Source organism: Macaca fascicularis, chromosome 2, assembly GCF_037993035.2.
Source record: "Macaca fascicularis isolate 582-1 chromosome 2, T2T-MFA8v1.1".
NCBI classification, from domain to species: domain Eukaryota; kingdom Metazoa; phylum Chordata; class Mammalia; order Primates; family Cercopithecidae; genus Macaca; species Macaca fascicularis.
In genome coordinates this window covers 52,771,402-52,784,538 of record NC_088376.1, presented here as the reverse complement: position 1 = coordinate 52,784,538, position 13,137 = coordinate 52,771,402, and the positions used below count along the sequence as shown (strand labels likewise).

The 13,137-nt window shown below is 36.5% G+C and overlaps 1 protein-coding gene across 6 annotated transcripts in view; it reads right to left on the bottom strand.

Annotated features, from left to right (window-relative positions):
- The window catches only part of RNF13 (ring finger protein 13), a 155,793-nt gene that overhangs the window by 9,539 nt on the left and 133,117 nt on the right, over positions 1–13,137 (bottom strand). The gene's annotated exons all lie outside the window — the stretch shown is intronic.

Genomic DNA, 13,137 nt, shown 5'->3' with positions numbered 1-13,137 from the left:
GCACTGGGCCTACATTATTTTTGCATAAAGCTGAATTGCTTCTAGATGACTTCTGCTTGTTGATTAGATTAGTCTAATATTTGTTGCAGCCCTCAGAGTGTAAAAGGTGACTACAGGAAGTCATACGTAAAATTTCCTTCTAAATAGTGCATACGAATCAATAATAAAATAGTATGATCCTAACTGAAATGTGAATAAAGGGCATGCCAGTTTACAAAAGCAGAAATATAAATGGATATTTTACCTTGTTAATGTAGAATATGATGAAATGAGTACTATATACTGATAGTAGACTTGAACTTTCAGCAAATCAGTTTGTCTCAAAAATGGTATTTCCTTTTCTCTTTGACATAGTGAGTTAAAGAGGAGAAGGAAAAGTAGGGGTGGGGTGGAGGGAATGACAAGAGAAGGAAAATGGGAAGAATGAAAGCCATGAAATGGTAGTGACTGAAAAGAGTAGGGTAGTATTTACTAGTGTTTGGAGTCAGGAGGTTGAATTGCAGCCCTGCCACTTACCTTTAGCTGCTTGCGTATCCTCAGGCAATTTACTTGACCTTTCTAAGTCTCATATTCCTTATCCATAAAAGAGACATGACAGTACTTTCCTAATTAGGCTACTCTGAAAACTAACTGAATTCATATATGCAAAGTACACAGTTTGCTTTCATACAACATAATAGTATGTGTTACATGCTTATAAGACCTAAAATGTGAAATTATCAAATTTTAATTTGGTGCAATGCCCATCCCAAACCAACTTACTCCCAAATAACCCATATGGTACAAACAACACCGACTTCAGTGGAGAGAGGCAAGGGTGGACTAAAGCATGGTTCTCCTAAGCATTTACAGCTACAGGCAAATGACAAGAGTGCCATGATACAAATCAACCTATAACACCAACTGTCAGTCTCCTTCAGTCAAAGCTATTACAGTACAGACCTTAGGATCTTTATCTCTGGACATGAGGTAATAAAACAGTTCCTTTTCAAATAACTCATGAATGCACTGATTTCTTAGGAACCATAGCCATGGTAGTAATTCCTCACCCAACTTGCATCCTCAGTTCACTGCTTTGTGGGCCTTCTGAAAAGTATTCCTTTAGAAGAGCTGAGAAGCATTCCCTTTTCTGACAGACAGCAGATATACAGTCACAACTTAGCAGAAACCCTGAGTAGAAAACCACTACAAGAACCAGTACTGGTAGCAAAGCCTGAACGGTAAAAAACAAATTGCCAGAGACTCAGTGTGGACAAGTCTGAGAGTTAAAAAACTTCCAGGGGACCCAATGCTTTTGTGAGTTTTACCTCCTGGAGCTCTACCAGGAAAAATCCCCTCAGGTATTAGGGGTGGTCGGGAGAAGCATTATGTTCTAAACAAGGCCTTCCCCCAAGGAAGACTATTTTACCAGATCATAATCTGCTATGGTTTTGAATCTAACTGACCTGGGGAAAGGGCAAAAATAACCAACTCCAGTCAGCTCTAACCTACGTGGAACAGAAGATACCTCCCTCCAGCCATCTGGGAAAAGAAGTGAGGAGCACTTGTGAAGTTCAGACCCTAGGGCCACAGGCTCACTTAAAGACTGAGACAGGCCAAGTGTGGTGGCTCACATCTGTAATCCCAGCACTTTGGGAGGCTGGGGTGGGAGGAGTGCTTGATTCCAGATGTTCAAGACCAGTCTGGGCAACAGAGAGAGACCCCATTTCTACCCCCCCCCCAAAAAAAGGAAAAGAAAAATTAGCTAGGCATGGTGGTATATGCCAGTAGTCCCAGCTATTTGGGAGGCTGAGGCAGGAGGATGGCTTGAACTCAGGAGGTGGAGGCTGCAGTGAGTCAAGATTATGCCACTGCATTCTAGTCTGGGTACCAGAGTGATAGCTTCATTCTGTCCTAAGTGTAAAAAAAGGTTCAGATATAATCATAAAATTATAGAATGCTTCCCCTTCCCCTGTGCCTCACTACTACATGACTAATGGCCTATTTACTGCAATTCTTTTCAACCAGTACATCATGTCCAGCTTTCAACAAAAAATTACAAAGCATACTAAAAGGCAAAAACACAGCTTGAAGAGACAGAGCAGGCATCACAAACAGACTCACATATGGCAGGAATGTTGGAATTATCAGATCAGGAATTTAAAACAACGACCGTTAATATCCTAAGGGTGCTAGTGGAAAAATTAGGCAACATGCAACAATGGCTGGATAATGTAGGCAAAGAGATGGAAATTCTGAGAAAGAATTAAAAAGAAGTGCTAGAGATCAAAAACACAAATGAAGAATGCATTTGATTAGCTCATTAGTATACTGGACACATCTTGAGGAAAGTATCTTTGAGCTTAAGGACATGTCAGTAGAAACTTACAAAACTGAAAAGCAAAGAGAAAAAAGACGGAAAAAATGGAATAATATTCAAGAATGTGGAACAACTACAGAAAATGCAGCATATGCATAATGGAAACATCAAGAAAATTAAAAGAGAAAAGAACAGAAGCAATAAATAAAGTAACAATGACTGGGGATTTCCTGAAATTGGTTTCAGATCCCACCACAGATCCAGGAAGTTCAGAGAACATCAAGCAGGATAAATCCCAAAAAAAAAGAAGAAGAAAAAGAAAAGAAGAGGAGCAAAAAAGAAAAAAAGAATGAAGGAAAATGAAGAGAATCTGAGGGACTTCTGGGATAGCATCAAATAGAAGAAAACATGCATTATGGGAACCTCAGAAGGAGAAGAAAGAAAAGGGTAGAGGACCTATTTGAAGAAATAATGGTTAGAAATATGGATATACGAATTCAAGAATCTCAGATAAATCCAACCACAATAAATTTAAAGGGATCTAAGGGATCTACACTGAGACATACCATTGTATCATAATTAAACTGTCTAGTGACAGAGATCTTGAAAGCAGCAAACAAACAAAAAAAAGCAACTCAGTACATATAAAGGAGCTCACACTAGATTCTCAGCAGACTTAGCAGAAATCCTGCAGGCTAGGAAGTCGGATGATGTATTCAAAAGAAAAGTGGTGCCAATCAAGAATGCTATGTTTAGCAAAAGTGCCCTTTCGAAACAAACAAAAACAGAAATTAAGACTTTCTCAGATAAAAATTGAGGGAGTTTATCACCATTAGACTTATTCTATAGGAAATTCTAAAAAAGCACCTACAAGTAAGTGAAAAGCTGATAAACAGGAACATAAAACCATATATTAATAAAAACATAAGTCCCAGGTAAATATACAGAAAAATACAGAATCCTGTATTGTAATGTAGGTGAGTAAATCACTTATAAATCTGGTATAGAATTTTTTTTTTTTTCTAGACAAGGTCTGGCTCTGTCACCCAGGCTGGAGTGCAGTGGCATGATTTCAACTCTCAGCAACCTTCACCTCCTAGGCTCAAGTCATCCTCTTGCCTCAGTCCCCCAAGTAGCTGGGACCACAGGCACTCACCACCATGCCTGGCTAATTTTTGTGTTTTTTGTAGAGATGGGGTTTTGCCATGTTGCTCAGGCTGGTCTCAAACTCCTGAACTCAAGTGATCCGCCCACCTTGGCCTCCCAAAGTGCTGTGATTACAGCCATGAATCATTGCATCTGGCCCAGAATTTTTCTAAAAGCATAAAAAGTAATAATCTATATTAAATAAGCAATGTAAAAACATGCAATTTGAGTCATCAATAACAAAACAGGAGGCAGAAAGACAGGTAAAGGAGCATGGTTTTTATACGTGATTGAAGTTAATTTATCAGTTTGAAATATTTAAATATTTAAAATGTCAGTTTAAAATAGATTGTTAGAACTTTTAAGATGTTTTATGGAATTGCAAGGGTAGCCATAAGGAAAATATCTGTAGAATATATACAAAGGGAAATAGGGAATCAAAACGTCACTAGAAGAAATCAACAAAAAACACAGTGAGAGGAAAGACAAAGCTGTAAGACAGACAAAAAACAATGAACAAAAGTAATACTAAGTCCTTTCCTATCAGTAATTGCTTTAAACATAAAAGGATTAAATACACTAAAGTAATAATAAGTCCTTTCCTGTCAGTAATTATTTTAAATGTAAAAAGATCAAACATACCAAGACATTGAATGGCTAAAAAATATGAGATCCAATGATAAGGTGCCTACAAGAAAATCACTTTATATCTAAAAACACATGGGAGCCAGGCACGGTGGCTCACACCTGTAATCCCAGCACTTTGGGAGGCCAAGGCTGGCGGGTCATGAGGTTAGGAGTTCAAGACCAGCCTGGCCAGCATAGTGAAACCCTGTCTCTACTAAAAATACAAAAAATTAGCTGGACACGGTGTCGTGCACCTGTAATCCCAGCTGCTCGGGAGGCTGAGGCAGGAGAACTGCTGGAACTGAGGAGGTGGAGGTTGCAGTTGAGCCGAGACCACGCCACTGTGCTCCTGCCAGGGCGACAGCGAGACTCCTTCTCAAACAAATAAACAAAAAATACACATGGGCTAAAAGTGAAAAGGTGGAAAAGATATTCTATGCAAATGAGAAACTGGAGAGCAGGAGCGGCCATACATATATCAAACAGAATAGACTTTAAGGAAAACTATCATAAGAGAAAAAGCGGGACATTATATAATGATACAATGGTAACTTCACCAAAAAGATATAACAATAAATATATACACATCTAACATCAAAGCAGTCAAATATGTGAAGCAACACTGACAGAACTGAAGGAAGATGGCCAGGTGCGATGGCTCACGCCTGTAATTCCAGCACTTTGGGAGGCTGAGGCGGGTGGATCACCGGAGGTCAGGAGACCAGTCTGGCCAACACAGTGAAACCCCATCTCTATTAAAAATATAAAAAATTAGGTGTAGTGGCAGGTGCCTATAATCCCAGCTACTCAGGAGACTGAGGCAGAAGAATTGCTTAAATCCAGGGGGAGGAGGTTTCAGTGAGCCAAGATTGCACCACTTCACTCCAGCTTGGGCAAAAGAGGGAAACTCCACCTTAAAAAAAAAAAAAAAATTGAAGGAAGAAATGAGCAGCAACACAATACTAACAGGCGACTTCAATTACCCCACTTTCAGTAAGAATAGAAAACCAGACAGAAGATCAAACAGAAGACACAGATGACTTGAATAACTCTTTAGACCAATTGGAACTAACAAACATAAACAGAACACTCCACCCAACAACAGGGGATACACATTTTGTCAAGTGCACATGTAATATTCTCCAAGAGAGACTACATGTTAGACCACAAAAAAAGCCTTAAATGTAAGAAGATTGAAGTCATACAAATAAATTCTCCATCCTCAGCACAATGAAACTACAAATCAATAGCCAAAAAAACCAAAAAACAAAAACAAAAAAACAGGCAAATTCACAAATGTATGGGAATTAAACAATGCAGTTTTAAACAACCAATGGGTCAAATAGGAAATCACAAGGGAATTTAGAAAATATCTGGAGATAAATGAAAATGAAAACACAGCATACCAAAACTGATGGAATGGAACAGAAACAGTATTAAGAGGAAAGTTTTATTAAAAAGGAAGAAAGACCTCAAATCAACAACTTAACCTTACACTTAAAGGAATAAAGAAAAATAAGCTAAATTCACAACTAGCTTAGAGCAGAGATAAATGAAATAAATAGGAAAAAATATAGAAAAAATACAACAAAACCAACAGTTGGTATTCTGAGAAGATGAACAAAATTAGCAAATCCTTAGCTGCAATAATTAAAATGGAGAGGAGATTGAAATAGCTAAAATGACAAACAAAAGAGAAGACATTCAACTGATGTTATAGAAATAAGAAGTATGAGGCTACTATTAAATTACAATGAAACCAGATAATCTAGAAGAAATGGGTAAATTCCTAGAAACATGAAGCCAATACTAAATCATGAAGAAATAAGAAATCTATGTGAACATACCTATAACTAGTAAAGAATTGAAACAGTAATTAAAAACCTCCCAACAAAAAAGGCCAGGACCAGATAGATTCATTGGAGAAGTCTATCAAATATTTAAATAAGAACTAACACTAATCCTTCTCAAACTCTTCGAAGGAATCAAAACAGAAACTCTCTGAAAGAACTGCAACACTTCCAAACTCATTCTATGAGGTCAGAATTACCTTAACACCAAAATGAGAGACACAAGAAAAGAAAACTGCAGGCAAATATCCCTTAAATATACTGATGTGAAAATCCTCAACAAAATACTAGTAAGCTGAATTCAACAGTATATTAGAAGGATTATACACCATGACCAGTGGGACTTATTTGTGGAACGAAAGGAAGGTTTAACATATGAAAATAATCCTATTTAATACACCACATTAACAAGATGAAGGACAAAACCAGATGATCATTTGAATTGATGCAGACAAAATCCAACAATCTCATGATACAAACACTCAATAAACTAGGAATAGAAAAAAACTACCCCAGCATAATAAAAGCCATATATGAGATGGCTACATTTAACATCATAGTCAACAAAAGAAGACTGAAACTTTCCCTCTAAGAGCAGGAATAAGGCAAGGATGCCCACACTCACCACTACTATTCAACACAGTACTAGGAGGTCTATCCAGAGCAATTAGACAAGAAAATGAAATAGAAAACATACAGATTGGAAAATTAGTAAAATTAATTCCCTTCACAGATGACATGTTCCATAAAAGCTGTTAAAATCAGTAAATTCTGCAAAGTTACAGGATGCAAAAGCAAAATTCAAAAATTGCATTTCTATACACTAACAATCAATTCACAAAGGAAATTATCCCTCAACCAAAGGAGCTGTAAAAAAAAAAAAAAGGAAATTAAGAAAACAATTCCATTTATCGCAACAAAAAGGATAAAATACTTACAAATAAGCTCAACTAAGAAGGTAAAAGGTTTCCACACTACAAACTGAACACTGCCACAAGAAAATCAAAGAAGATAGAAATAAACGGAAAGATATTCCAGGCTCATAGATTGAAAGACTTAACATTGTCAAACTATCCATGCTACCCACAGTGATCTACAGATTCAATGTAATCCTTATCAAAATACTGATGACATTTTTTGCAGAAACAGAAAAAAAGCATCCTGAAATTCTCAAGGGACTATAAATAGCCAAAACAATCTTGAAAAAGAACAAAATTAGAAAACTCATACTCCCTGATTTCAAAACATCCTACACAGCAACTGTAATTAAGATGGTATGGTACTAGATACATACACCAATGGAACAGAATTTACGGCCTAGGAATAAACCCTTGTATATATGGCCAAATGACTTTTGACAAGGATGCCAAGATGACACAGTGAATAAAGGACAGTCTCCTTAACAAATGGTACTGGGAAAACTGGGATATCCACATGCCTAAATAAATAGATAAATAAATAAAATAAGTTGGACCTTAACCTACACCTTACATAAAATTAACTCAAAAGGGATTAAAGACCTAAATATAAGGCCTAAAACTATGAAACTCCTAGAAAAAAATATAGGGGAAAAACTTCAGGATATTGGATTTGAGAATTATGTCTTGGAAGTGACACCATAAGCACAGGCAACAAAAGAAAAAAATAGACAAATGGGACTACGAGAAACTTTTGTGCATAAAGAGACATGATCGACAGAGTGAAAGGCAACTTACGGACTGGGCAAAAATAACTGCAACTCATGTATCTGATTTGGGGTTAATATCCAGACTATATAAGGAACTTCTACAACTCAACAGTAAAAATACAAAACAAAAATTTAAAAATGAGAAAATGACTTGAATAGAAAGTTCTCCAAAGAAGATATATGAATAGCCAATAAATACTTGAAAAGATGCTCATCATCACTAATCATCAGGGAAATACAAATCAAAACAATGAGACATCAACTCATACTCACTAGAATGGCCACTATCAAAAGAGCAGAATGTAAGTGTTCAGCATGTGGAGAACCCTTGTGCACTGGTGATGGGAATGTAAAATGGTACAGGTAGTACAGAGAGCAAGCAGTAAGGAGATACTTCTAAAATTCAAAATACAATTAGAATATGATTCAGCAATCCCACTTCTGGATATATATCCAAAAAGAATTCAAAGCAGGATCTTAAAGATAAATTTTCACCCATGTTCACAAAAGCATTATTTATAATAGACAAGGGCTAGAATGGAAACAATCCAAATGTCTATTGACAATGGATGGAAAAGGAAAAATGGTATATACATAAAATGGAGTATTATGAAATATATTTTTTTAAAAAAAGAATATTGTGTCACGTGCCACAACACAGGTGAACCATTAGGGCATTATGCTAAGCAAAATATGCCAGTTGCAAAAGAACAAATACTGTATGAATCCACTCATATGAAATATCTAAAGTAGTCAAATTGTAGAAAATAAACAGCAAAAATGTGGTTAGCAAGGGCTGGAGAGAAGAGAGGGAATTTAATTAGTGTTTAGTGGGTACAAAGTCTTAAGTGTTACACGATGAAAAAATTCTAGAGATCAGTTGCACGATAATGTAAATATACTTAACACTATTGAACTGTACACTTAAAAATGGCTAAGATTGTAAATTTATTATGTGTTTTTTACAATAAAAAATGCAAGCAAAAAAAAAGGTGAAGAAAAAATAAAAACTTTTATAAACACAATTTGAGGTAATTTTTGCCCACAGAACTGACTTGCGAGATATGTTAAAATAAGTTCTTTAAAGAGAAGAAGAATGATATAGGTCAAAATCTTAGATCTACATAAAGAAAGGAAAAGTCCTGGAGAAGAAATAAGTAAAAGTAAAAAACTCCTACTTTTCTTATTCTTACTTGATTTTACTTGTGAACAAACAAATAGCAGTTCGTTCAAAATAATAACAGTAATAATATATTCAATTATGCTATTAATGTATAACATATATAAGTGAAATGAATAACAGCAATGATATAAGGGAGGGTAGAAATTAGGAATATTTTGTTATTATTAGGAACTTGCACTACCCACAAAGAAGTATAGTGTTATTTGAGAGTCAAATTGGATTAGTTGTAAATGTATAATGCAAACTCTAGGGCAACCACTAAAAAAGAAAACACACACATAAATAACATTAATATGCTAAGAAAGGAAAGTGGAATTATATGAAATGCTTAATTAAAACCACAAATGGTGAAAAAAGATTGAAACAAAAACAGAAACAGGGGCAACAAATACAGAACAATGACAAATATAATAGATATTAACTCAACTATATTCATAATCACTTTAAATATCTATGTCCTAAATATGCTAATTAAAAGACAGATTGTCAGAGTGGATCAGATCCAAAAATAAGACCAGCTAGATTTTGTTGAAAAGAAACCCACTTTAAATATGAAGACACATACCCTGGCGTGATTCCCGTCCTGCGCGGCTGTTCTCTGGAGCAGTAGTTGTTTATCTCTGTTCACCTCTCCCACCTAAGTGCATGCCACCACCCCATGGAAGATTTGATGGACATGAACATGAGCCCCCTGAGGCCCCAGAACTATCTTTTCAGTTGTGAACAAAAGGCCAACAAAGATTATCACTTTAAGGTGGATAATGATGAAAATGAGCACCAGTTATCTTTAAGAACAGTCAGTTCAGGAACTGGTGCAAAGGATAAATTGCATATTGTTGAAGCAGAGGCAATGAATTATGAAGGCAGTCCAATTAAAGTGACACTGGCAACTTTGAAAATGTCTGTAAAGCCAATGGTTTCCTTTGGGGGCCTTGAAATAACACCACCAGTGATCTTACGGTTGAAGTGTGCTTCAGGGCCAGTGCATATTAGTGGACAGCACTTAGTAGCTGTGGAGGAAGATGCAGAGTTAGAAGAGATGAAGAGGAGGAGGATGTGAAACCCGTAAGTTTATGGTAGAAAGATTCCACAGAAAAAAGTACAACTTGCTGCTGATGAAGATGATGATGATGAAAATGACGAGGATGATGATTTTGATGATGAGGAAACTGAAGAAAAAGTGCCAGTGAGGAAATCTATATGAGATACTCCAGCCAAAAATGCACAAAAGACAAATCAGAATGGAAAAGATTGAAAACCATCAACACCAAGATCAAAAGGACAAGAATCTTTCAAAAAACAGGAAAAAACTCCTAAAACACGAAAAGGACCTAGTTCTATAGAAGACATTAAAATGCAAGCAGTTCATCAATTTAGTGAAGAATGCTTCCGGGTGACTGACCAGGAAGCTATTCAAAATCTGGCAGTGGAGGAAGTCTCTTTAGGAAAATAGTTTAAACAATTTGTTAAAAATGTTCCATCTTATTTCACTTCTGTAACAGTTGATATCTGGCTGTCCTTTTTATAATGCAGAGTGAAAACTTTCCCTACTGTGTTTGATAAATGTTGTCCAGGCTCTGTTGCCAAAAATGTGTTGTCCAAAATGCCTCTTTAGTTTTTAAAGATGGAACTCCACCCTTTGCTTGGTTTTTAGTATGTATGGAATGTTATGACAGGACATAGTAGTAGTGGTGGTCAGACATGGAAGTGGTGGGGAGGCAAAAATATACAGTGAAATAAAACTCAGTATTTTAATAAAGTAAAAAAAATTAAGACACATAGATTAAAAGTAAAGAGATTGACAAAAATATCACGCTAACACTAATCCAAAAAATGTGGGAGTAAGCATATTTTCAGACAGAGCAGACATCAGTGCAAGAAAAATCATCACAAAGAGAGAGGCATTACATAATAATAAAGGGATCAATTCTCAAAAAAAACACACAAAAAAACAAAAAAACAATATGGCCGGGCACGGTGGCTCATGCCTGAAATCCCAGCACTTTTGGGGCTGGTGGATCACTTGACGTCAGGAGTTTGAGACCAGCCTGGCCCAATATAGTGAAACCCCGTCTCTACTAAAAGATACAAAAATTAGCCGGGCATGATGGTCCTTGCCTATAGTCCCAGCTACTCGGGAGGCTGAAGGAGGAGAATTGTTTGAACCTAGAAGGCAGAGGCTGCAGGGACCTGAGATCGCACCACTGCACTCCAGAATAGGCAACAGAGTGAGACTCTGTCTCAAAATAAATAAAAAATTTTTTAAATTATATATATATATATATAAAACAATATTTAATGTGTATGCACCTAATAGACTGCCAAAATATATAAGGCAAAAACTGATAGAACTGCAAGGAGAAACAGATGAATCTGCTATTATAGTTAGAGACATCAACACCCCTCTATCTGAAATAGATCCAGCAGGCAGAAAAGAAGGTCACAGCTGAACTCAACAGCACCAGTCAACTGGATTTAACTGACGTACACACTACTTCATCATCCAACAAGAAGTAGAATATACATTCTTTTCCAGCTTACATGGAACATTCATCCACTGAGAGACCACATTCTGGGGCATAAAGTATACTTTAACAAATTTTTTAAAAAACTAAGAATCTTACAATATTACCATGCAGACCACAATGGAGTTAAACTAGAAATATATAAATACAGATAGCTGGAAAATTCCAAAACATGTGGAGATTAAAAAACACACTTCTGAATAACAAGTAGGTCAAAGAAGAAATCTCAAGAGAAATTTTAAAATATTTTCAGCTATGTGAAAATAAAAATACAACATATCAAAATTTGTAAAATGCAGTGGTGTTACCAAAATGGCAGAGTAGAAGCAATCTGAGTTGATTTTTTCCATACAGAAAATGAAAAACTACTATACAGTGACAACATTATCACCACTAATATTCCAGAACTCAAAACTGAGGCTGTGACAATCCTTGGTGGCACAAAGAAAAGAAAAATTATGAGCAGAAGAGAGAACGGACTTCTCTATTCATGATGCCCCTCCCTTAAGTTATTAGGCACTGAGTAAAAAAGTCTCCCAAGACTTACGGTTCCTATCCTGGAGAAACTGAGACTGAGGTAGAGAGCCAGTTTCCTCACTGTCTAAAGTTACTATGCAGGAAAGCTGTTCCTGCCTCAACCCACAGGAAGCATTACTAGTGCCTGTTGGGAGAAAATCTGAAGACAGCTATGGACAAACGTGGAAGTAGGGCTAGCAACTCCAGCAAAGGAAACTTGGGGCTGTTCTTTATCTCAGCCAAAGAAGACGCCAAATCAGAGGGACAGTGGATCAGCAGCAGTAGGAAGCACATTCCACGGGTCCTCTGGGCACAAACTCCTAGCTAATTCCCTTCCCCACCAACCCCAGCCAGGGAATCCCCTTTGGAACATCCCCTAACCCTAGATGGTCAGTGCTCTGAACTTTTGTGAAAGCCAAGCAAACCTGGGCTTAGGGTGCCATCTAGTGCTGAAAAGAAGGCAGTGATCTAAGTCTAAGAGAATGCAACAAACCATACCTGAAAGACCAAGCAAAGGGAGACAGCAAAAACTAGAATAAATAACAAATCAATGTGAAGACATAAATGTACATCTGTAAGAAACAACATCAAATAGGGAAGCACGACCTTCCCAAATTTACAAAGCAAGGAGCCAGTGACACCCTACCAACCTGAGATGAAGATGTGTAAGTTCTCTGATCAAGAATTCAAAATAGCAATTTTGGAAAAACCTGGGGAACTCCAAGATAGCAGAGTAAAACATTTTAGAAACTTACCAGAAAAATTTAACAAAGAGATTTAAAAAATTAAAAAAATAGAAATCTTGGAATTGTGAAATACATTGGCTGAACTGAAAATGCATGAGAGGGTTTTAACAGAACTAATCAAGCAGAAGAAAGAATTGGTGAGCTCAAAGACAATTTGAAAATACATAAAGAGAGGAGACATAGGAGAATAAAAAGGAAGAACACATGTAATATCTAGAAAATAGCCCAAAAAGAGCAAATTTAAGAGTCATTGTCCTTCAAGACAGAGTTCAGAAAGAGCAAGGGGTAGAGAGCTTATTTAAAGAAATAATAACAGAAAACTTTCCAGATCTATAGAAAGATAAATATCCAGGCACAGAAGGCCAAAGATTACCAAACAGATTAAACCCCAATAAGACCATACAATAATCAAATTCTCAAAAGTCAAAAACAAAAAGAGGAGCATAAAAGCAGGAAAAAAAGAAGAAGCATAACATATGAAGAGCTCTAATTCATCTGTTAATGGACATCCAGTAGAAACCATACATGCCTGAAGGGAGTGGGATGACATACTAAAAA